A 23,361-nucleotide genomic window follows, 5' to 3' on the forward strand; every position below is an offset into this window, starting at 1 on the left:
ATTGCGTGAAATAATAAATTTATTAGTGAACAGACTTACATACAGTAAATATATACATATGTCTACGTACGTGACTATTTAATAATTCCTTGACTATTTAATCTAAATATGAACATATGTTTGCAAAAAGTATTAATAAAATTGTGGGCGTACTGCTAAATGTAGACACGTGCCGCAGAAATAATTACATAATATTAAAAACAATTTGGTATATATTGAAAAATTGTTTAATACCTATATTCTATGTTATATTTTTGGTGACAATTCGTCCAGTGGCACGATTTTCTACCATTGAGTGGAGTTCCTATCGAACTTATCAATATTGTTCTTGAATATTGCCGAATAGAAGCATAAATAGAGTTTTTAGTAAGGTTTGACGTTAGCGCCACCTACCTATAATTTAACAAAATTTGACTTACAATAGCTTGACTATCTTAATTAAAGTTTTAATTAGCGACGCTTCGTTAGCAGCCGCCATTTGTATTTACAGTCGCTTATTTTTAGAGGTTAAACCAGATTTACTTACGCGAAACATCGATCATTCTTAATTAATATTTCAACTATTAATCTTCCGTATTTTGGTACTTATAGATTTTTGTTTGAACTGCCTTCTACGCCTAATTACTGTCATAAATATAATTTAAAAATACAAAAAGCTAACAATTCATTCATAATTTGTTACGCCTGCCAGATATATTCTCTAATATGACTCCTCTTCTACCACAGCTCCTTTGAACTGCAATAAATTACATTTTGCCAATTATTAATGTTTATTTTATGCGAAATCTTCAAAACAAAACAGAAGAAGAAACTGAAAATAAATTAGGCAACGAATTACAAACAGCTCAAAAACAAGCAATGAGCCAAAAAAAATAAAAATCATAAATCACAATTATGCGCTATTTTGTATTAATTAGACACACATTATTTAGCGAACCTAATCTTCGAGATTTCAAGTTGATGACTACCTATATAGGAAAGAACAAGCGTGAAAGCGCCGAAACAAATTATTGTATTACTTTGAATAAATTTCAGTGGTTAAGAATTCTTAGTACGAAGTTTGATTTAAAGGAAAATGGTGAAAAAAAACACTGTTCGGTCTTGGCGCCTAAAACTATGCTATGAGTTTTTGAATTCTGTTTAGTCAGTACTGTTGTATGTAATTCTGAGTTTTTGAAGATGCTTGAGCTTTGAATATATCTAGAGTGCAGTGATATTAGAATAATCTTCCAAGATACTTTCATACAAGGTATCAGAAAAGTTTTGGAATGAAGATCCTATGGACTTTTTCCCAATTAATTGAGAGTTTCCGTTTATAATTAAGTTCGTTTTTCTACAAAATCCACGTAAACACTCTATGTACACACTAAGTACAGAAAGAAGGTTGGAACTTTACGAAAACTTTTGTTGTACGGAGGAAAATTAATGTTTTCTTGATGTCAAGAGACATGTGAAGAATTCTACCTTTTATACGATTGTATAAAAATATATAAAAATAGCAAAACAGCTCATATTTGTTTCTCAAAGTCTGAAATGCTGTATTGAATACAAAATAATTCTAACTCGAACTGAAAGACTCGTCGAAGGACAACTCTGAAGAAGTATGGTTATCTACAATTGTTTTTTCGTTGTTGTCTCTTACCAAAGTCGCGCGTATTTTGTAGAAAAGTTATTGCGTATCTTCATGCGCTTTTTCTATGCGACTCCACTTGGACTTAAACGCTATCAATCAACGCTCCTGGAACATGCCAAGCCGAGTGACAGTTGATGGTTGGCCTGTCTGCGCGAATGACCGAGAATGGGTGAGCCCGAGGGACTGTGCCTAAAAATTATGGTGAACACGTACAACTGAAGTGAATGTGGCGGAGTGTGCAAGTATTTAGGAGAATATACATATCTATATGAGCATATACAGATTTGCATATATGTATGTATATATCTATAGGTATATGTATGAAGGTTTGAACAATAGCTACTGCAGAAGTTGCTCCTAAGCATTCTAATTAGTTCTCATATGTTTCGAGGCAATATCCGTTCAATAATTACTAACATTTGCGGTTTAAGCAAATAAATCAACCCATCAACGTGTGATTATATACATAATTGAGTACATATATATATATACATCTTTGTATATAAAAAGCTATTTTTCATACAAATTAAAGCAGTCAAAGCAGCTACTTACATATGTGCATATAATTACTTAGTCCATATTTGTTGTTTCAAAGCAGTAGGCCTTTCTTGGAATCAGCATGAGCACTGACAGCATTTGTGAATTCTGTGGTTGCGGATATTTGTGAAATTCCAAAGCTTGAAATTCTTATTATTAGTACATTGTATGGTACAGTAGATAACCGATAATGTGAACTAGTGTTGGAAAAACTCGAGTCTAAATTGTAATTGCGATTTTTAATTGACCTACATTTAGGCGCATTCGCAAATAAAACAAAATAAAATTACATTTTTTTTAATTATTTAATCAATATTATTAATCTAAAATAAAATAAAAATAAAATAAAATAAAAAAATAAAAAAAAAATAAAATAAAAAAAAATAAAATAAAAATAAATAAAATAAAATGAAATAAAATAAAATAAAATAAAAAAAAAATAAAAAAAAACAATAAAATAACAAAAATAAAATAAAATAAAAAAATAAAACAAAAATAAATAAAATAAAATGAAATAAAATAAAATAAAAAAAAATAAATAAAATAAAATAAAATAAAATAAAATAAAATAAAATAAAATAAAACAAAATAAAAAAAAAATAAATAAAATAAAAAAATGTTTAAATACATATTTAAAATTTGTTTAAAAAACTAACTAAATTAACTAAATTTTACTTTTCTTTCTTTGCATCATTTACAAATATCTTAAGACACTTGTCAACAAATCCAGCGCTATCTATTTGGGTAAGTGGTGACACATTTAATGGTCTTTTAATATTATTATTGCAATAAAATAGTTTCGAGACGCCATGTAGCTGATGTTATCTACATTGTATAGGAAGTAGTATCATAAAAATCTTATTCATAACTTTTATATAATTGATAATGCAGTTCTTTTGCGCCATTTATCAACGAACAAATAAAAGTAAAGCTGAAATTTCTAGGCCTATCATAAATGTATAGAATTGTGTAAATACAAATAAATTATGCGTTAATCATCTGAACAACAAAAAAATTAAATAAAAATCGCAATAGTGCGCATATTTACATCTCGGCGACACAAATCTTTCTAAATGATAAGCGATAATTGTATATTGTCTTGCTTTTATCGTGTTTATTATGTATGATAATTTATCTTTTTTTTTAACAAACTTTTTAAGTAGAGGAAGTTCTCATATATCTGGCACCTTGCCTTTGTTTGGAGATATGATATAATATGATTATACTTACATTTGTAAATAAACATAATTATGTAAGAAAGTGAAAACAGACTGATAATACCAGCATGAGCAAGAGGTGCAACAATGTTGAACTTAAAGCATGACTCAAGACCTTGAAATGCAGATATAAATTGCCTCATAAGTAGATAAGATCGTTACAGTTATAATCTTATTCGAAAATAATAATCTTTTATTAGTCATTCTTAATAAATTGATGATAATTATACAACTCGAATGAATCAAAGGCTCGGAATTGCACTTAATGTGTCACTTCTCTGCAATTTTTATAAATCTAAATGGTTTTTTATTTCTCCAAAGACCTTTCTGTAGTGATTTATATATACTACAGAGAACTTCTTCCCTATATGTGAGCATTTGCTCGAAGCATCTACATATATGAAACAGCCTTAAATCCTTTTAAAAAGCCGAGCTCTTCTGAGTTAAACTCCATAGATATTTCGAAGAACGAATAACCAGTCGACAAATAATTATTTCAGAAACCACATTTCGTTGACTAACCGTTAGAAGTGAGCCTTAAGTAAGCTCAGCGGTACCAAAGCTCTCGTTTTCTCAGAGAATACTGTCTCTCTGAGGAAACAAAGTTTGTTAAAAGATTAATTGTACAGGAAAAATACTGGATTGCTAAAAAATTGATCCATTTTACTTGACCAGAACTAATATTGGATTTGAATATCGTCTCTAGCTTATCGTCTAAGTCCAGTTACAAAGACGTTTTTTGAGATCGAATAAGTCAAGTTTTGCTATTTGGCACAAGGTTTTTGGAAGACCAGAAAAGCGATGCTTTTAAGATATACGAATCTAAAGGGATGTTTTTTACTGAGCTTTTAATGCAGTGCATAACTCTGTAAACCCTTGAGACATTTAGAAGGGATTGAATTAAATACATATATAACGGTATATGTTATATATTCCCCTAAGCAAAAGCTATATATATTGCAATAGCTTTGTTGGACTGATTTATTGCTTAACGATTGTCAAGTTTTTTGTATTCGAGCATAAAAACTTTACGAATTCTTCAAGTTTTTTCCCAGATTCATACCTATATTTAGTACTATGTATTTCTAAGCACTGGCTTGAAACTAAGAAAACGATGAGTCGGTAAAACGGTTTAGTGTCATTTACATATGTATCTGCATTTGCAACGGTTTAATGCGAGAAAGCGAAGCGTTTCTTTTAGAGTTGGGGAAAAAACTCGGACACATTTTAATAGAGATGTAAAAGACTCGCACACAATATTTTAGTACATTTCCCCCGCTCGGTTACTAGTAACCGCAGCGTAGCCAAGGCAATTGGTTGCGAGACTTGAACACTTTTTTCTACATTAAAGTGACAAGCCATCAAATAAACTGAGTCAAGCTTCAAGTTGACAGCTCGGGTACGCGAGGTACGACGGATGGCCAAGTGAGACACAAGCTTGACGCTGGCGCTTTGAAGCGTTGAAACAGCTGAGTGGTGTGTGGCTGCAGCGCCGAGTAACCGACAAACCCCCAACTGTCAGCTGGGCACTTTCTAAATTGACAAGTAAATTTAAGGCATGCATTAAAATGTTTAAAACTTTGGGAGCGCAGCAACAAAGTAATAAAATAAAAAAACTTAAAAATAAAAAATTAAGCATAAAAACAAAGCTACAAAATAACGTTATGTGAAAAGCGGTAGATGGGAAGGTGGTCGGCTGCATGCATATACTGTTATATTTACATACACTCTTTTTATGTGCGCCATACATTGTAAAGCTTCAACTTACAATAAATGTGTCTGTTGTATGTGTTTGTGTTTGTAGCTGTCAACGGTTAAATTGTCATTTTTTTACAGTTTGTTTAGTTTGACTTTTTATGCGCTTTTGTGGCAATGCAATATTTCGTTTTAGTTTTTATTATTATTTCGCTCGCTTCAGTTCATTTTGTTGGGCTTTGCATTACTGTTTATTTATTTTTTTAAGACAGTCCCTTTTACATGGTAGTATACATATTCATACGAGTGTAGCGGTGTGAAATATTTTTATGATGCTAGAAATCGCAACTGACTGACCTAAACTTTCTATAGATGAGATAGTCACATACATACATATATACTTTTATGTTCTTATATGTGTATAAATCTATATAATAATTAAATATAATAAATAGCGAAATTCCTCATACTGAACTTAGCTATAGAACTAATATCAATAATTGTAAAGAAGAAAAATTTCAACAAAAATTCCCGCACTTTGATCGCTTAAAATTCAAGTTGTCCACATTTTTAATATATAAGAGGTTACCTCGACCTTTTCTGCATTCTTCATATAACTCAAATAATTATTTTTTTTTAATTTTTCAAAAAACTTTTGTAATACAATTATTTTGGTTGCAAATTGATATAATAAATATTAAATACTTAATCAGTTAGTTAATAGCTCTGCAGTATCCTAAATTGAGAACAATTAATGGTTAAAATGACTGAAATTGCTGAACATGTTTTGTTTTTAATAAACGGCATTATGAATGAATTTCACCGCAATTTTTAAAGGTTAATTGCATTACTAATTGCTTCAATACAATTAATATGTTTCAGCCGGACACTTCATTTAGTCAATTATCAACATTTTTTGCAGTAAATTTGGGAATTAACTTAATTAAAACAATATTAATTAGTTAGAACAAGAAAGCTATTAGTTGAGACAAAATATTTTATATTCACACCTACTCAATTAACTTGAAACATTTAGATTTTTTTAAATTTTTCAAAAATTTATTGGAATAGAAATATTTTGGTTGTAAATTGAAATAATGCATAAATAATTGTTCAATAAAACACTAAATCAGTCAGTTACTTGCTCTAAAGTATGACAATTTGACAAAAAATAACGGTTAAAATTAGTAATTTTTTTACATGGAGCCTTTCACATAAATTTACTATCAATATCACTTACATAGGTAATTGGTTAATTGCTTTATTGTGGATTAATTTGGGAACAATTAGTTGTTAAACTGTTCAATTTTTTCAGTTGTCTTATTAGAAGCTTTAATTTAGTCATTTCATTTGACTTATATTTTGTTTTTTTTTTTTTATATCATAATATTAAATTGGATTTTATTTTATATTTCAGATTAATTTTATATCAAATTTATTACTATTAAACCCACATTTAATCGTAAATTTCACTTTCAATCGAGCAATACATTGCTTACATACTGAGTCTAAATATATATGTGTATACAAATGTATAACACTGCGCAGGCGCGTCGCCTCATTTAAACATGCATTCATCAATTCGTTTATACATGGATATTTGTAGCGCTTAAACTGCATGTGCAAGCTTTTTATAACAAATTATTGTTGTCGTGCCAGAAATATAAAAGCTCATCAGCAATATAACAATATCTGTATATATGTATATATAAAATTGGAAATCAAAACAAAAGCCATAATCGGATATAAAAAGTAAAGCCCATATAAAAAAGAAAATCGGATATAGGAAACAAACAATAAACACCAACGGCACGAGTGAAAGTAGCGTAAACAAACAAATTTAATGCAACAACATCAACAACAACAGAAATAATTTCAGCAACAACGCTACGCACAGTCAGCTGTTGATTTGTCAGCTGTAAATGACAAGCGCACGTTTGTAAGCCACGCCGCTCATGGCTAACAGCCATACACACAGTCATATAATATATAAATGTGAATATGTGTAAGACCACGCCGTTGTCATCTTCATAATCGTGGCAATTGTTGTCATTGCCAGTCAGCGTTTTGTATGTCACACTTTCTCATATGCATATACACATACATATACATACATATAGTATATATGTATATTTGTTTAAATGTTGTTGTTATCTCGCATTCGTTTCATTTCGTTAGAAATTTCAATTAAAACCCACTCAACGTGTTAAGTGTCGTATAAAAATAATCTTTACAATTATCTTTTTATTAAAATAGAAATTAAATTACAGCTTAAATGTGTGTGTGTGTGTGTTTATATTTATAAATTTACTTCATAAACACCGGCCTGCTTGTTTATTTATATATAAAGCGACTGATATGGCTTACACTTTGCTGCATTTCTGGAGATTTTACACTTAACTTTCACAAACTCGCAGGGAAGTGTGTAATTTCAAACGCTAATGCGAAATTCTTGAGACTTTTGACAATTATATAAATATAATTTTTGCAGCAAAAAAAACTAAAAACAGCCGAGTTCACTTATAAATGGGTGGCAAAAGAATATTTGCTAAAATAACAAACTGTATGGAGGACATAAACACTAACTCGGCTGTTGCTAATCGAGTTTAGAGGCTATTTAAAAATAAGAGATTGTTTTAAAATATGGAGTAGCTTTAGAAATTATTACTACGGGAGACTCTTGAAAAAACCGCAACAGAAATCACGAATAACATAATTACATTACCTCATCAAAGTGATACATACGCCTTCTTCATTTTGTCATTTCCTACAGTTTGATTTAAGACAGTTGCTTGTTCAATTCGCTACTCTATATGTGTTTAAGAATCGCAGACAGCTGATATATGATCAGCAAGAAAATTCTGCTAATTTTGTAAAGCATATATTGCTAAGATCACTTAAAATCAAGTTGAATAGTGTTTTATTTTGCCTGCATAGATATGTATAATAAATTTCCTCCAATACTTCCCAATCCAATTCTTAAATAAATTGTGATAAGCCTTACGTTCATCACCCTATGTAATATAATTCTTCCAATATTTATAAAGCAAAAAAGTCATATGAAGAGTATACCCGTAGACACGCTTCATCATATATTTTTATCTTCTTGACCACATTTAAGTAGATCTTGCTCTGCATTTAGGTTGAGGTTTGTCATTGTAATTTTCTCGACTTTGTTTTAAGAATCTACTATCTACAAAAATATCTTTCATAAATAGTTCTAATTTCCTATTTAATTGTCTAAAAAGCTGAACTCCAGATTTCGTATTAATGGCACCAACATATACATATCTCTTGAAATTAAAAGAATCTCTGTAGCGAAAATTCAAGTTTAGTAAGAATATATTGTTGAAGAACAGTTTTGGAATGGGAAAAAATAATCGGTAGTTTCTCACTTCATGTGACCCAGATCACTATATTGTTAATATATAAAAGTCGATGTTATGAATTTTGAAAAATATAATCGAGAGGCATTTTTTTCAAATCTCTTCTCCCTTAATATGTAAATATTTCAAAATTCAAATGAAAGTAGACCAAAATATTTCCAAATGTATTATACCTGAGACAGAGATGTAGTACATATTGTAGTATGCTTCAGAAACCATATGTGTATCACCGGTGTTCCGATTCTAGAAACCATTGAAATTTTGTGGTGTTTTAGAATGTACTACAATGGATCGCATTGAACACACCGAAAGCTTTAAGCTCTTCTGCCACAATCATATGTTTTCTGACATTTTGACATACAGAAAATAAATTAAATTCAAAATTTGAATAAAATGATGTGACAAATATGTTGAGAAGTAATAATTATGATAGACAATAATATTTTAAGATTGCTTGAAGTTATAACTAAGTCAGGATCAATTTTCCTGCCCGTTATTCATAATTATATTTTGCTTGTGTATAGTACAATACAACATTTATGTCACAATGCTGGTACATGGTTTCTAGAGCTTTTATCGTCGTACACATCGTAGTACGGAAACCATATGTCTGTCTTAGGCATTAGATAGAGTATAACAATTTATTTGAGAATTGGATTGGAGCTATAATCATGAAGGAGACCATATATATGCGGAATATTGCTACCTATATAATCGATAACTAAAAAAATTCAATAAAAACAATAATTTTGATAAGTCACCAAAACTTTTTTTCTGCAAAAACGATTTCTTTCATGTTCCTATCACACCACCCGATCTACATTGTTAACACGTTTTTCCGTTTTTAACTTTACAGCAAATATATTGTACTATGAAATCTCACAAAAAAAATCTACGTATAACGGTAACTTTATTAATCACAACATAATATTGAAAAGATATCTAATATGAAGCGAAAGAAAAACAGCAAAATAATGCCCTAATTAATATTTTTTGCTGCTTTACAGTTATTTAACCTTTTGTTTTTGTAAAATTCGCACCATATTTCGCAATCGATGCGCTGTTATACCAGCTACTGCTTCGCGCTAAATCGCTTTATAACATTTATTCCATTTATACTCGCTCTGATTGGCTGCATAATCATGAAATATTAAACTTTTCAAAAAATTATGTAAATTTTTGTTTGATTTACTCTTTTTGTATGCATAAAAAACGTAAATTCGCTGCAGCTAATTAACCAAACTCAGCTTAGCAGCTGCTGTGTAGCGTAATATTTTTATAAGTTTAATGTAAGTCAGTGGTTCCCATGTCATCTTTGTTTGTTTCTTTTTTTATTTTTGTTCGTCATAAAGATTAATTTTATAACACCATTAGATATTCATGAGCTCAGAAATGATTTGAAAGTATTCCGTTATATATATAGTTTTGTATATACAAACATACATACACACATATATGTATATATTATATGTAAACAAAGGGTGGCACAGTGTTAAATCCTAATTTTAGTCGAGGCAAACGTCGTTAATTAAGAAATAAACTCTGATCCCCAACACTTCTTTTAATGCAAACTATATAAAATTAGACAATTAATGAGGAAACAGGAGCACAAAACATATTTCAAATAATGTCTAAATAATATTAAGACTTTATTAAAGAGTTTCTTGTGTGCTATTTTATTAACTTTGATTTTTCCAAAAAGTGGCAACCCTATACAAAATATTTTTGAAAATACGTTTTAAATACTTTCTCGTTGTCAAATATACTTTTTATGGTATTTCACTTGTACGTAAATTTTTCGATAGGTGGCAACTTCATTTCAAAATATGTCAAAAAATCAATTTCAAAAAGGCGGAAAACCATTGTAAACGCTTTATAGTTAGCAAATATGCTAGAATATTTAAAATTATATATTTTCAAAAAGTGGCAACTCTATTTCAAGATATGTCTAAATTTATAGCTTTGTAAAAAATGTTGGAAGACTCTTCAAAATTACTGTTTAATATATAATTTCGTTAAATTTTGTGCAAATTTCTCGTTAGGTGGCAACTCTGCTGTAAAATATGTTAAAATTAAATGTCTTTTGAATACAAGCACTTTGATACTCATGTTGCAACATTTTTTGCGGAGAATGTACAAAAATAGTCGATATAATATCCCAAGAACCATATCTAGATCTAAGTATATACTACCTATAACCATTAATTTTATAAAGCAAAATATAGACCTAGCATTCCTCTCTTCAAAGTTATAAATTTGTCTAAATTAGAAGCAATTAATCGCGCACTTTTGATTTTCTTTCCTCCTCACATACGTTAACCTAGATATAGAGCTTACATAACCTCAAAGAGAAACTAAATAATAATAATAAAGCCCACAATATTTATCAACTCTCCAAGGATTTACATAAGTAATTACATAATTATAACGCGCTTTCAATCTACCACTTTCAAGGCCGGCATATTCCTTTAATTTCCAACTGCAATCTTCGCGTTTGGTGGGTCCTCCAATTAATTGTGGCCGCCAATCACCGATCTCGCATCGCTCCCACTTATTTTCGCCTGTCTCTGCTCAGCTCAGAGTGCGCAGGAAACACTTATCAATTGTTATTAACAATCGTGGTGTGTGTGTGTGTCTTCGTGCTCAAGGTGTCTCCTGTGCAGTCAAGGTGCAATCTCTTGCAACATTGTTGCATGCGAATATCACTTTGTAGAATGGCCCGTGGTTGTAAAGATAGCAGCGTAAGGATGGTTGCCTTCATTGTTTTTGTTGCTTTTCGCTTTTGTTTTCCAACGAGCAACAACTCTGGTTGCCCAACTCAACTGTGGGGCTGGTTATGTTGCAACATTGTTGCAAGTCCAATTCAATTAATTACAATGAGCCGGAGAAGGCTGCTAATTTGATGCACAACAAATTTATAATGCTTTTTAGGCATCTAACCGAAAGTAAACCATCTGGATCGTTCATTGCAATTGCTTGGGTCGTAGTTAAGATCGTTAGATTGCAACTGTTAAATAGGTGATTTTATGAGTTTGCAATATGCTTTCGCAATTTGTTGTGAGAAAAATTGTGAGAACCAGGAAAAAATTGCTATATAAATTGAAAGGTAAAGGGAGGAAATATCTTATATACATAATTAAAAGACCGGCTTAAATATGGGTCGCTGCTTCAAGCGGTCCAGTTGTTCGCAGTAGAGGGTAGAATTAAGCGTCTGGCCATGTGGGAGCAGCTCATAGTGGATGATTCCCTTCCAATCTCACCAAACGCACAGCAAAACCTTCCTGGCCGTCAATCCCGGCTTGGCCACTCTTTGGGACGATTCACCAGCTCTCAACCACGACCGTTTTCGCTTGATATTGTCGTATGTGATTCATTTTGTGTATCCAGCCTTCCATGATTTGATCGGTATTCGTTGTCACGACTATAACTAATCATGCATAGCGACGTTTTGTAGGTTATCTTTTGTAGGTTACCGCGAAATTCAAAAGACAAAAAGGCGGAAGGGAGATATTTGCCAACCAATATTTATCCACTTAAGAAATTTTATATCTAAAATAGAGAGGTCGGTATGGTTTCTTAAGCTGATTGTCAAAATAACAGTCAACAGAATCGTCGTTACACTACCTTAAAATACGCTTCAAACATAAAGAGATCTGCAACTTTTAAATTTTTTCTTCGGAAAAACTGCATTTTTACGACATTAGATTTGAATCCACGTACCACCGTGTATTAGTCAGTTAAGCCACACGCCAAGTTGACCCTCGTTGAGGTGAAGAAAAAGCAAGTAAAAGCATAAATCTCACATTGGCAGCACATAAATTTCCATACACGCACACGCCAATATATATCGGAAGAGGCCAGTGGTATAATCTGTATTTTGGTTTCAAATAAATTTGATTAGCTTAAGTGCAGCATGAAATTTAGTTATGTGAAATTTACATTTCCTGAATGCAGGCATTGTCTTTTCATTTCCTTTTTATTACTTTTTGCATTTCTTTACTTTCTCCACTTAGCAGCACGGCGGATATACAATATAAAAGATAAACATAGATTTCGGTGGAGGCATATAGGTATATATTATACATATATGTATTTATGTAAGTGTGTATATATGAATATTTCTGTGTTGAACCTTCCGCATTAGCCTCTGTTTAATATGTGCATATGTGTGGTACTCATATACTCGTATGCATATAGTCTATCTACATTTGTACGTCATGTTAGCCATGTTTTGCAGAAGCTATGCACGTATTTATGCTAATTTAGCTTGTCGCTGAAGTGCAAGAGACAAATGACTGACATTGACTTGCATACGAAATTCGTTGTTTTTCGCGCTTTTTCTTACCAACCAGCGTCAGCGAGCAGCGCCAGCGAGTTGAAAGGTGTCATTATCGCTGACAAGTTGGTAGAGAGTTGAGAGTTAGCTTAGTCTCTACACGTTGTTATTGTCTTTATATTTTCATATAAACTCTGGTGGGGTAGCTTAGTAATTGGCAATCAAGTCAGCGCCAAATAAAGTGACTCGAAGTATAAAATCGTCCAACTCTGTTGTGAGTCATTTTTGGTGAAACGTACGCTTCACCGCCTTCGTTTTTTTCGTTCTTCACTGTGTTAAAAATTTCGTTTTGTATATTTTCTATAGCAGACTCTTTTTGAAGGTCAACTTCATAAAATTCAAGCCTTTTTCTCCCGTTGTTTTGCTGCAGAAAACATAAAAATTAGCGTCTATAAAAATCTCAACTTTAATTAATTTCTCACTTAATTAATCACGAAATTTATCGTCAGCATGAAGTGTATGCAATTTCATGAGGATAGACTGTCGGTGTGCATACATTAGGGAGGTACGTTTTGCATGAGATTATTATTTAAAAAGCATTTTAAATCTACATACAATATTTAATTTAATTGAATTTAATTTAATTTAATTTAATTTAATTTCAGTTCATTTAATTTAATTTCATTTCATTACATTTAATTTAATTTAATTTAATTTCAGTTCATTTAATTTCATTTCATTTCATTACATTTAATTTAATTTATTTTAATTTAATTTAATTTAATTTAATTCAATTTAATTTAGTTTAATTTAATTTAATTTATTTTAATTTCATTCCATTTCATTACATTTAATTTAATTTAACTCAATTTAATTAAATAATTTAATTTAATTTAATTAATTACAATTATAAATAAAATTTGGAATATTTTAATTTTTTTGTATTCTTTATTATTTAATTCATCCAAATTGACCCACCCTAATATATAGGCATATCCACACATTCGCATTATCTCGCATTAGCGGCAAATTTGCAACAACACAAGTGGTCAGGCGCAAGTTTTACGGCCAACCAGATGCTATCGCGCTGCATTTGGTCAAGTGTGAATATTTGCGCATTTCGCCGCCAAAGAGTTTCCTTTACATTTGAAACGCCGCTCTTTTATTTTGTTTTTTAAATTTTCTGCAAGTATTTTTCAATGGCGTTAAACTTACAAAATAGCCCATCCATACTAGTGGTCAAACACAACACGATAGCAGAGTTTGCTATAGAGATATGTATGAGTACAGGGTGGTTCAAAATGTGCTTTTGTTTTCAAAATTAATGAAAAAAATTTAAAAATATAATTTTGTCTTCGTACATACATAAATGCATATCTGTCTGTCTACAGGGTGGTCTTCCATCTTTTGATAATTCATAAAAAAAATTAAATTATTCTTCGAAAGGGGAAATGTTTCCATTTTTTATGGTTCGCAACTTCATTCTTTTAGCTCTTTTGAACCGATATATTTGAAACTCAGTTTTCTAAATACTTACATATGATTCTAGCTCTAACTAATGAATGACTGCCGCGATATATATATATTAAATGGTCTGAGTCTTTATTGGGTTGTTCACATATTAGAGATCGTTTATTATCCAAGTCCATGTCTAAAATTTCCATCGAGATGTGCCAATAATACCATCTCTACACATTTGCACACCAAGCTCCCGTGCTCTGAAATCTGTCTTCGCAACATTTATATATGGATATATAGAGGAATTGTTCTTGTTGAAACTTTGAGTTGTCAATGTCAATGTCTATTTAAGTACGAAACACAACATGGACCACCTTTTATTTGCACATACATACATCGTCCAAAATCAATTTCCAACTTGCCACCACTAACATGTATTGCACTATAGTAGCCTCCAAACGAGCGTCTTTCTATTAAATTTTCTCATCTTTTTTGTTATTATTTTCTATCTTCTACTTTTATTTTTTATTTATTTGTAAATACATATATGTTCGTATGTATGTATGTATAGTTTCCACATTATTTGTTTGGCAGTCAGCGAGAGTTTGCCATGTTGCTGTTTACTTTGCTGTTGTTGTACATTTATTTTGCCTCCACCTAACAACTATAATCATTTCCGCCGTGAACCGACCGAACTGTAGTTACAAATTCAGCCGACACCGCACAGCGCACAGGTGTTGATGCCGGCTGTGAAGGGGGTGGTGGGTGAATGAGTGGTGCGAACAAGTGTGTGGCAAAAGCCAGCTAGTGGCGGCGGCGTCTCTAATTTACAAGCACGCGCTCATTTATCCAACAACGATCATTGATCTCAAACAACAACGTCAGTTGCCGCCCTCTTGCAGTTGAGTATATGCGGCGAGCAACAACAAATTGCGATCAGCTCTATTTGAACATGATGGCAAACAGATAGACAAACATATCTACACATGAAGATTGAATTCGAGTTCAAGGCGTCTATTTAAGCACATATTGCACATATAAAGCGATAAATACATATATGTGTGTGCGTGTGTGCTGTTTCAAGCACACAATTTTGTTGTTCCTAAGTTGTTGCTGATTTGTTTTACTTTATTTTTTTTTTTTTTGTTGTTTTTACTTTTTGCTTGTTACAATAACTTGGTCAAGTCTAATTATGTACACTTTCTCCTGAACAAATGCGCGTACTCAGCTGTCTGGGTGTGTGCATATGTTTGTATGCCAAGCCTCGATCGATATGATCGGCATACATAAGCACTTGCACATGCTCGCTGATATACGAGTACATATATACGCTCATTGTAGCATTCATACAGGTCTAATTGCTACCGGTTGCCACCAAAAAAGAACACATCCGCACTCGCATACTTCTTCATATATATACACATACATAGATATATTGGCCACACATACTCATCGTGGCTTTGCTGCCATTTTCTTATCATCCGCTTCAATTTGAAATCTTAGATTTAGTGCTCGCGCATTCGCAAATTCACGTTCGGTTCTTTTGCTAAAGCGTCGTATATCGAAGTAGCCGCTGGGAATACGAGAAGTTTGGCGGATTTTTATTGGGTTTTTAGAGCACACGAATCGAAATAAGGCGCACGTACATATGGAAATCCATTGTTTTTGAGGTGAATATCACATTTGCATTTAGAATATAAATTTTAGATATACTATATGTGCATGTGAGGAAATACATATATAAATTCTCAATTTATTCAAAAAGTTCGGTTGACTAATTGTATGCTAGCACTCAATTGCTCTATTAACCGCACAAATCTTTGCAAGTCTTAAATAGGATTCACAATTTAATTTTTTTCTATCAAACAATTGGAAGAACCCGAAATAATATATTGCTCTTACGAAATATTTTCTCTCATGCAATTTTTCATATCCTAAAACACAGCTTTTAGATTTGAATGAGTTGCGTTTTTCAATTTTCACCACTCTCGCTACAATTATAGAGTACTCTGATACAAAAAAGAATATATATTCGCGTTAACCCATTGATTCAGTACAAGAAATAAACAGGTAATTTTATAATTTAGTCGATTAACTTAGTAAATGCAAATATTGTTTCTTAATTTAGTCAATTATTAGTAATTTAAAAGATAAATTTTTAATTTAGTCAATTAACTTATAATTAGTATCAAATTTAATCAATTAACAGATATAGAGTATTTTAATTACTCATGTAACAGATAGTGAGTAATTTAATGTAGTCAATTAAGAGATAATTAGTAATTTAATTTAGTAAATTTTAAATATAGTTTCCTAATTTATCGAATTAACAAATATTAACTAATTTAGTTAATCAATTAACTGAAAATTAAAATCTAATTTAGTCAATTAACATACAATTAGTGATTTAATTAATCATATAACGGATAAATAGTGGTATAATGTAGACAATTACCAAATAATTTGTAATTAAACTACATTGAATTAAAAGATAAGTTCTTAATGTAGTCAATTAATTTATAATTAGTATCTAATTTAGTCAATTAACAGATATTTAGTGGTTTTATTTAGTCAATTAGTAACTCGTCTACATTTTATAACATTGTAATTGAACTATAAGCAGAATTTTCTAAATAACAGTAGACGTTAATGCTTTGGATATAGTCTTGTAAAAAAAATGCCTCTACGGAATGTCACAGAAAAATATTTTAAATGAGGAATAAAAGTTCTTGACTCCAGAAAGGAACCTTTCATTTTGTAGTATTTTTCAAATTGAGTTCAATATTCATATTCTAAAGTATTCCTTTCAGGCCAGTTATAAAGTTTCTCTAGCTGATGACGCACGTCTTGTGAAACTATAAATTTCTAGAAATTGTCGTCACAAATTACTTCAAATTAGTTGACAAAAAGTCAAGTCAATTTTCATAAAGCATAAATAACACAGCATTCAGTACTCAAATAACACTCATGGAAAGTTATATTGTACAGATTTGCACATCAAATTAAATGCCACACAAAAGAATTGGTTTGTTAATGCCAAAACAGCCAAGACCCAGACAGCTGCGATGCACTCCATTCCATTATTTTCCTTTTTCTGCGCGACTTTTGTTAAAATATGAGCACTAATAAGTCTGCATACAATAACTACAACAACAACACATTTTCAATGCGGCGCGGCATTGTATTTGCACTGTGGCACATTGTGTGCGACGCTGGTTGGTTGGTGCCTTCACTTCGTGCAACAATTGATTGCAATTGATGAATTTGAACTTGGTTTGCAACTCTTTGGTCTGCTGGTTTTCAAGCAGCGCAACTGAATGGCTGTGCTTTCTTTGTGCGGCTGCGTAAAATTTTATTGACATCCCACTAAAGCGTTGCATGAAGAAGAAGCAGAAGCGGCAGACTGTTTCAGCTAACTGGTTGCTCTACAAACTTGCATTTAGACTGAGAGAGTGTTGTGTTGGTTGGAGTTAGGAAAAACCGCAAAATAGTGGTTCCATAGAATATGGTTCGATAACCACACTATATTCGCTTACAAAGCCTTAATGTTGCAGTACATAAGTATGGCTGGATGTGCAGTTCTTTGTTGTCTGGTGAGTCATGATGCATGCGTGCGCTCATTTGTATGTCTCTATGTATGTTTGTATGCATGCTGCAGTGATTCAAGTTTTCTTCAATTGAAGGTCTTCGCTGAAATGGTGTTGTTGTAATGGATATATATACAAATTTTAGAAGGTATCTTGGAACTTTGTTGCAATGTATGAATGAGCACTAGGTATAAAGCAATCAGTTGTCAAAAAAATATTTATTTAGGTGGCAACACCATTTTTATTTTTTTACGAAAATATGTAAATATAAAACCTTCAATATTTTACAAAAATCGTTTATGCATTTTTTAGTATTTTCAATTTAATTTTTTTCGAAAGGTGGCAACACTTTGCAATTTTAGCACTAAGTAATTTAAAAAATGCCAAAAATATTGTTCAATAGTTTATAAAACCTACCAACAATATTTGCTTAAACATTTTATAAAATTTTCACTTTTAATTTTTATGACAAGTGGCAACTCTATTTGCAAACAACTTTAAATTTCAGAAATTTTACATCTTTATATTCTTTTCTGAATTTTAATTTTTATTTAACACAAATTGATTTCTAAAATGTCAAAAAAAAAACACTCAAAAAATTTTATTAACCGTTAGTTTTTATTAACTTCTCGTTTCTTAAGCCACAAATTTTGTTTTCTTCTTTTTGAAGCGTAGCGTGTAAGACTCATTTCAGCTGTGCACTGTACTAAATTGTGCGTAGAATTGCGTGTTGTCTAGCGCTTTAGCTCTTGAGTTGTTTTTGTTTTTCATTTTGATTGCACACTTTGCTGCATGCAACTTTCAAAACCAGTTGACCAAGTGGCCGCAATTTTTATGCACACTCATATGCTTGAAAGATTTTTTAATTAATTATTTTGCTATTATTGAGCGTTTTACCACGCATGCCAGCATATTATTTACGAATTTGCACATTTTTTCAGCAAATTAAGTCGATTAATGTTAATAATTTAAGATGCCGAAGTGATTTATTGCCATAGCGGTGAATTGTAACTGTGCTAATTAGTTGGTGCATATAAATAATGTGCATAAAATAATAGCTTTATTTAAAAAAATTTAAATTGAAAGTTTTAGAGTGCAAAGATTGCCACTTATTAAAAAATTTTAACAATAAAAAAATTTTATCTAATTTTGCAGTATCGTTGTCTACAGTTAAGCACGAAGATAAGATAGTTTTATTTAAAAAAAAAAATTGTAGTTGCCATCTGACAAAAAAATGTAATGTATAGAAAATACGCACAAGTTTTAAATACTATATATGCATGTATTGGGTGTAAAATATTAACTTATTTTTAATTTGATTTAATTTTTAACACACTGTTTAATTATGATATTAGTTATTAATTTAATTTTTTTTATACTTAATGTAAACACTCATAGAATGTAAAATAAAATTAAGTAATGAGTATTTTAAACCACTTTATTAAAAAATTATTATTTACTAGAGTTGCCATCTGACATGAAAATTTTCTAAATTGTTGTATAATATATTTAATTGTAATACTATAGAACTCTATTTCGAAATCTGGAGCTCAATCCTAAACACTTAAAACACTTTATTACAAAATTATTATTCACTAGAGTTGCCATCTGACACGAAAAATATGTCTATAACTAAATAATAATTAGAGAATATACTGAATAGTATTACTATCAAACTCTAAATTTTTGCCGCATTCTAGAGCTCAATCCTAGCATAAAAAAGGGTTGTCACTAGTTATTATTATAATTTGAAGGTTTTACTTTGAAAATTATTTAAAAATTAATTAAATATTAATTATTAAACGTATAGAATTCTTTTTTTGAAACAAACACCACAAAAATATCACTTCAAGAAGTTGCCAGATTTAAGATACACATAAATATATTTGCAGTTACTAGCGCTAACAATATTAAAGCTGCTTTCCAATCCTTGATTTAAAATTTTATTATAGCAATAAAAGAAGTGTTTCTCAAAATTGGATTACTACAAATATATAAGTACGTGATGTTGCCATTTAGTTAATTTTAAATTTTAATTTTATAATTTTTTTCCTGATTTTTATATAAATTTTATATTTATTCTATTCAGAAACAAAAAATATATCAAACATTTCCCCTTCCAACCGGAACTTTTCTCCAAAAAAATAATTGAACATTACAAAAAACGGATTATTTCATTAATTTTAACCAACAAAAAAACGCTCATAGTACTTATACCCATATAAGCACATCAGCAAGTAATCCCGCCATATACGCAACTAAGCGATACAAATTTATGTAGGCACATACTCTATATGTACCTAAGTAAATATATATGTGAATACACAGTTTACTTAAAAGGCAAATAGACTGACTACCAGTCGCGATCAGGCAGTCAGTCATTTTCTACCAAAAGCTGGCCACTCGTCATGCCTATATGTGTCAAGCGAGTTTTTGTCGCTTGAAACTGTGTAAAAAATCATCCAAATAGTAAATACCCTAGCGGCCAAAAGGTGTGTGATGCTAAAAAAAGCTGCATGTTTCTTCATTTTGTCGTTTATTTTTCCGCCTAACATAACTAGTTGCCTACTGCATGCATCAGCATTTGCACAATATCACTTTCATGTGTTGTTGCTGCTGTTGACAGGTTTTCACTTGCACTAATATTAGTTTAACTAATTTTAACATTTTGCTGTTAGACATTTTAAATGGCGGTAATCAAGCAAGTAAATCTAACATACAAGATTCATAAGAAACAAGTAAAAATGCTGAGTTTGCTACATGGATCCCTGGACCCTAGAGTGTTGCCTATTTGTAGCTTAGTTGTATTTGGAAACATTACTATTTCAATGACTTTTTCTTTTAAAGTCACTCATTCTTCTCTATTTGTTATCTTAAAGGGCAAGACATATTTAAGAAGTTTTCCCGAATCACGATCTAAAGCTTATTCGTTCGTGGTTTAAGTTCTTAATATTTAAGTAATAATCTTTAATAGTTTCAAAATGGTTTCTGCATTCATTTTGTGGAAGCAAGCATGTTACATTTTCCCTAAGACCAAAAATGTGCCCGGCAGTAAAAATGAACAATATTCTAGTGCCTCAAGCGAATGAAGTTACCTATCTTGGTATTCACCTAGATAGAAGGCTTACGTGGAGAAAACATATATCTAGTAAAATAACGTGCATGAAGATAAGAGCTGCAAATTTAAATTGGCTTTTAAATAAAAACTCTAAACTTAGCTTAGACAACAAAGTGCTTTTATACAATGCGGTCATAAAGCCGATTTGGATGTATGGCATTCAACTGTGGGGTACGACCTGTGCAACCAATATCGATATAATTCAGAGGTTTCAATCAAAAATGCTTAGAACAATCACGTGCTCACCATGGTACATGCGTAATGAAAATATCCATAAAGATCTTGGTATTCTCATGGTAAAGAAAGAAGTAGAGAACATCAGAAATAAATATTTATCCAAACTCCGACATCATCCAAACCCATTGGCTAACGCTTTAGTACATTCTTGTAATCAATCACGTCTAAAAAGAAGAGATTTGCCAGCACGCTAAAGAGCAACGTTTCACCAAAACAACTCAATCAATTGGTTGAGCTTGTTTAGTTTTAATTAGAATTAAGATTTTATAACTTATTGTTAGGCTCCAAAGAGCAGATTCAATAAATAAACAAATATTGAAAACAAAAAAAATTGTGGATAATATGCTAAATCCTAGTTTATACTATAAAGATTAGTTGAATTCTCTATTACCTTTTTGGAGACTCTCTTAAATATTAGAATTTACATATGATAGGGACAAAAAGTATAGAACATATACTATAATTTCTTACCGGGTATTTCATGATTGTACTGAAAAAGAGAAAAAATATTGTTTAATATAAATAATTTTAATTTATTCATTATAAAATATCAATTTTGTTATTCCACATAAATAATAATAAAAAGAATATAAAAGTTCCGAAAAACCTGTACCTTGTTCTTGGTACCTATAACTTCCGTTTTCAAGATCGGATCGGATCGGATCTATGTAAATGGAATGGACCCGGATTTTTACCTGCAATGTACTTATAATTATACTCTTAATAGCTTAATTTTAACAATTCTTCAACGTTTATAAGTTCAAATATTCGTCAAAATATTCGAAGAAATTATCATTTATTTCATGGAAAATAAAATTGAAGTAACAAGCGCAGGAATTACAACGGTTACTTACCTGACCTGGAGGAGGAAGATAAGTATTGAAGTTTCACTTTAGGAAGAGTAATAGTTAAATTAGAGAAGATAAAGGAGCCAGGAAAAGTATCTACAGACGGTCTCTTTGGAAAGCATGTATTAAAAAAAGAACTTTTCTTCCGAAAGTGTCAAAGCAGCGACTCTAGGATCAAACCTATACCTGAGATCTTTTGTTTGCCTTGTAACAAGAAGAATCTGGCCAATGTTTTCTCAAAAAATGTCTAAAATGCATACATGTGTTGCTGTAGTATTTCTTCTGCAGATTATTATTAGCGTAGAAAATGATTTCTAGATTCGTTAAATGCGTCTAAAAGCTCGACGATATTTTAAGCTCAATTATAACTTACTACAAGCGAACATTACTTTTCAAAAGCAGTCATGAAACTCAAGTCTCGTATAAGCGGGAGGGCGATACTGCAGACTATAGTGTTTGAGATATGTCAAATATCACGTTCCAGAAGAATCGATTAAAAGACAATTTTTAGTTTAGAACAGACTACATGCGTGGAGCAAAGAAAGAAAATTTAAAATAATGGTAAAGCAAATCTTTTATTTGTTTTCATACCGACGCTGGAGGTCATTTCACCCGATTTATATTTCTATGCCATCCCCAAACACAATGTATATATAAATTTTTGTAAACATGAAACTTAAATCCAGGGCTTTTATTGGCCTACTTTTGAACTAGTTAGCCACTAATAACGAAATATAGATTCAACAAAGGAGACTCTCAACTACTTTCACTAATGTAATTTGTCTTAGAGTTGCTAATACGCGGCACAAACAAGAAGTTGCTTTGCTAAATTTAATTTCAAAACAATTTTCAAAATCCCAAAAAAGAAAGTATTGCCATCGGGATATGAACATTTGCCAACTAAAAGCTGCTTGCCGTCACGTTTTCAACTCCATTGGCATTGACATTGAGCGAACAAAAGTGCAATCCTTTTGTTGGTAATCAGTAAACAGTATTTACCGCATATATATGTACATATGTATGTGTGTGTTATTACAATATTTGAATGTCATTATTGCAATCAATGTCAAATTATTTGTGGCTGGCAAACTGCGGCAGGCTTGTATTTGGGCGTTCAAATGTGTGAATATACAGTGTGTATGTGTGTTTGAGTCTGCACTTGACTGTTGATTTGCACTTCATGTTCGCCATGGCATACTTGTGGCAATACAACAATAATAATAACAATATAATTACATATACATATATACAAACAGTCAGTCTGGTGTAATTTAACGCCTTTGGCCAAGGTTACTGCTGGGCTGCTGGCCACTGTGCGTATGGAAAAGTCGTTACCGCAAATTTATGTTTGAAACAAAAACAACAAGAG

At 31.1% G+C, this 23,361-nt stretch overlaps 1 protein-coding gene across 3 annotated transcripts in view; it reads left to right on the forward strand.

The window, feature by feature from the left end:
- The first annotated feature begins 2,859 nt into the window (after nt 1-2,859).
- Nucleotides 2,860-23,361, forward strand: part of LOC105215471 (MICAL-like protein 1) — an 87,201-nt gene continuing 66,699 nt past the window's right edge. For all 3 annotated transcript variants that reach the window (XM_054231111.1, XM_054231112.1, XM_054231113.1), the window contains exon 1: nt 2,860-2,914. The gene's annotated coding sequence lies outside the window, so the exon portion shown is untranslated. The remainder of the gene's footprint in view (nt 2,915-23,361) is intronic.

This window comes from Zeugodacus cucurbitae, chromosome 5, assembly GCF_028554725.1.
Source record: "Zeugodacus cucurbitae isolate PBARC_wt_2022May chromosome 5, idZeuCucr1.2, whole genome shotgun sequence".
Classification (NCBI taxonomy): domain Eukaryota; kingdom Metazoa; phylum Arthropoda; class Insecta; order Diptera; family Tephritidae; genus Zeugodacus; species Zeugodacus cucurbitae.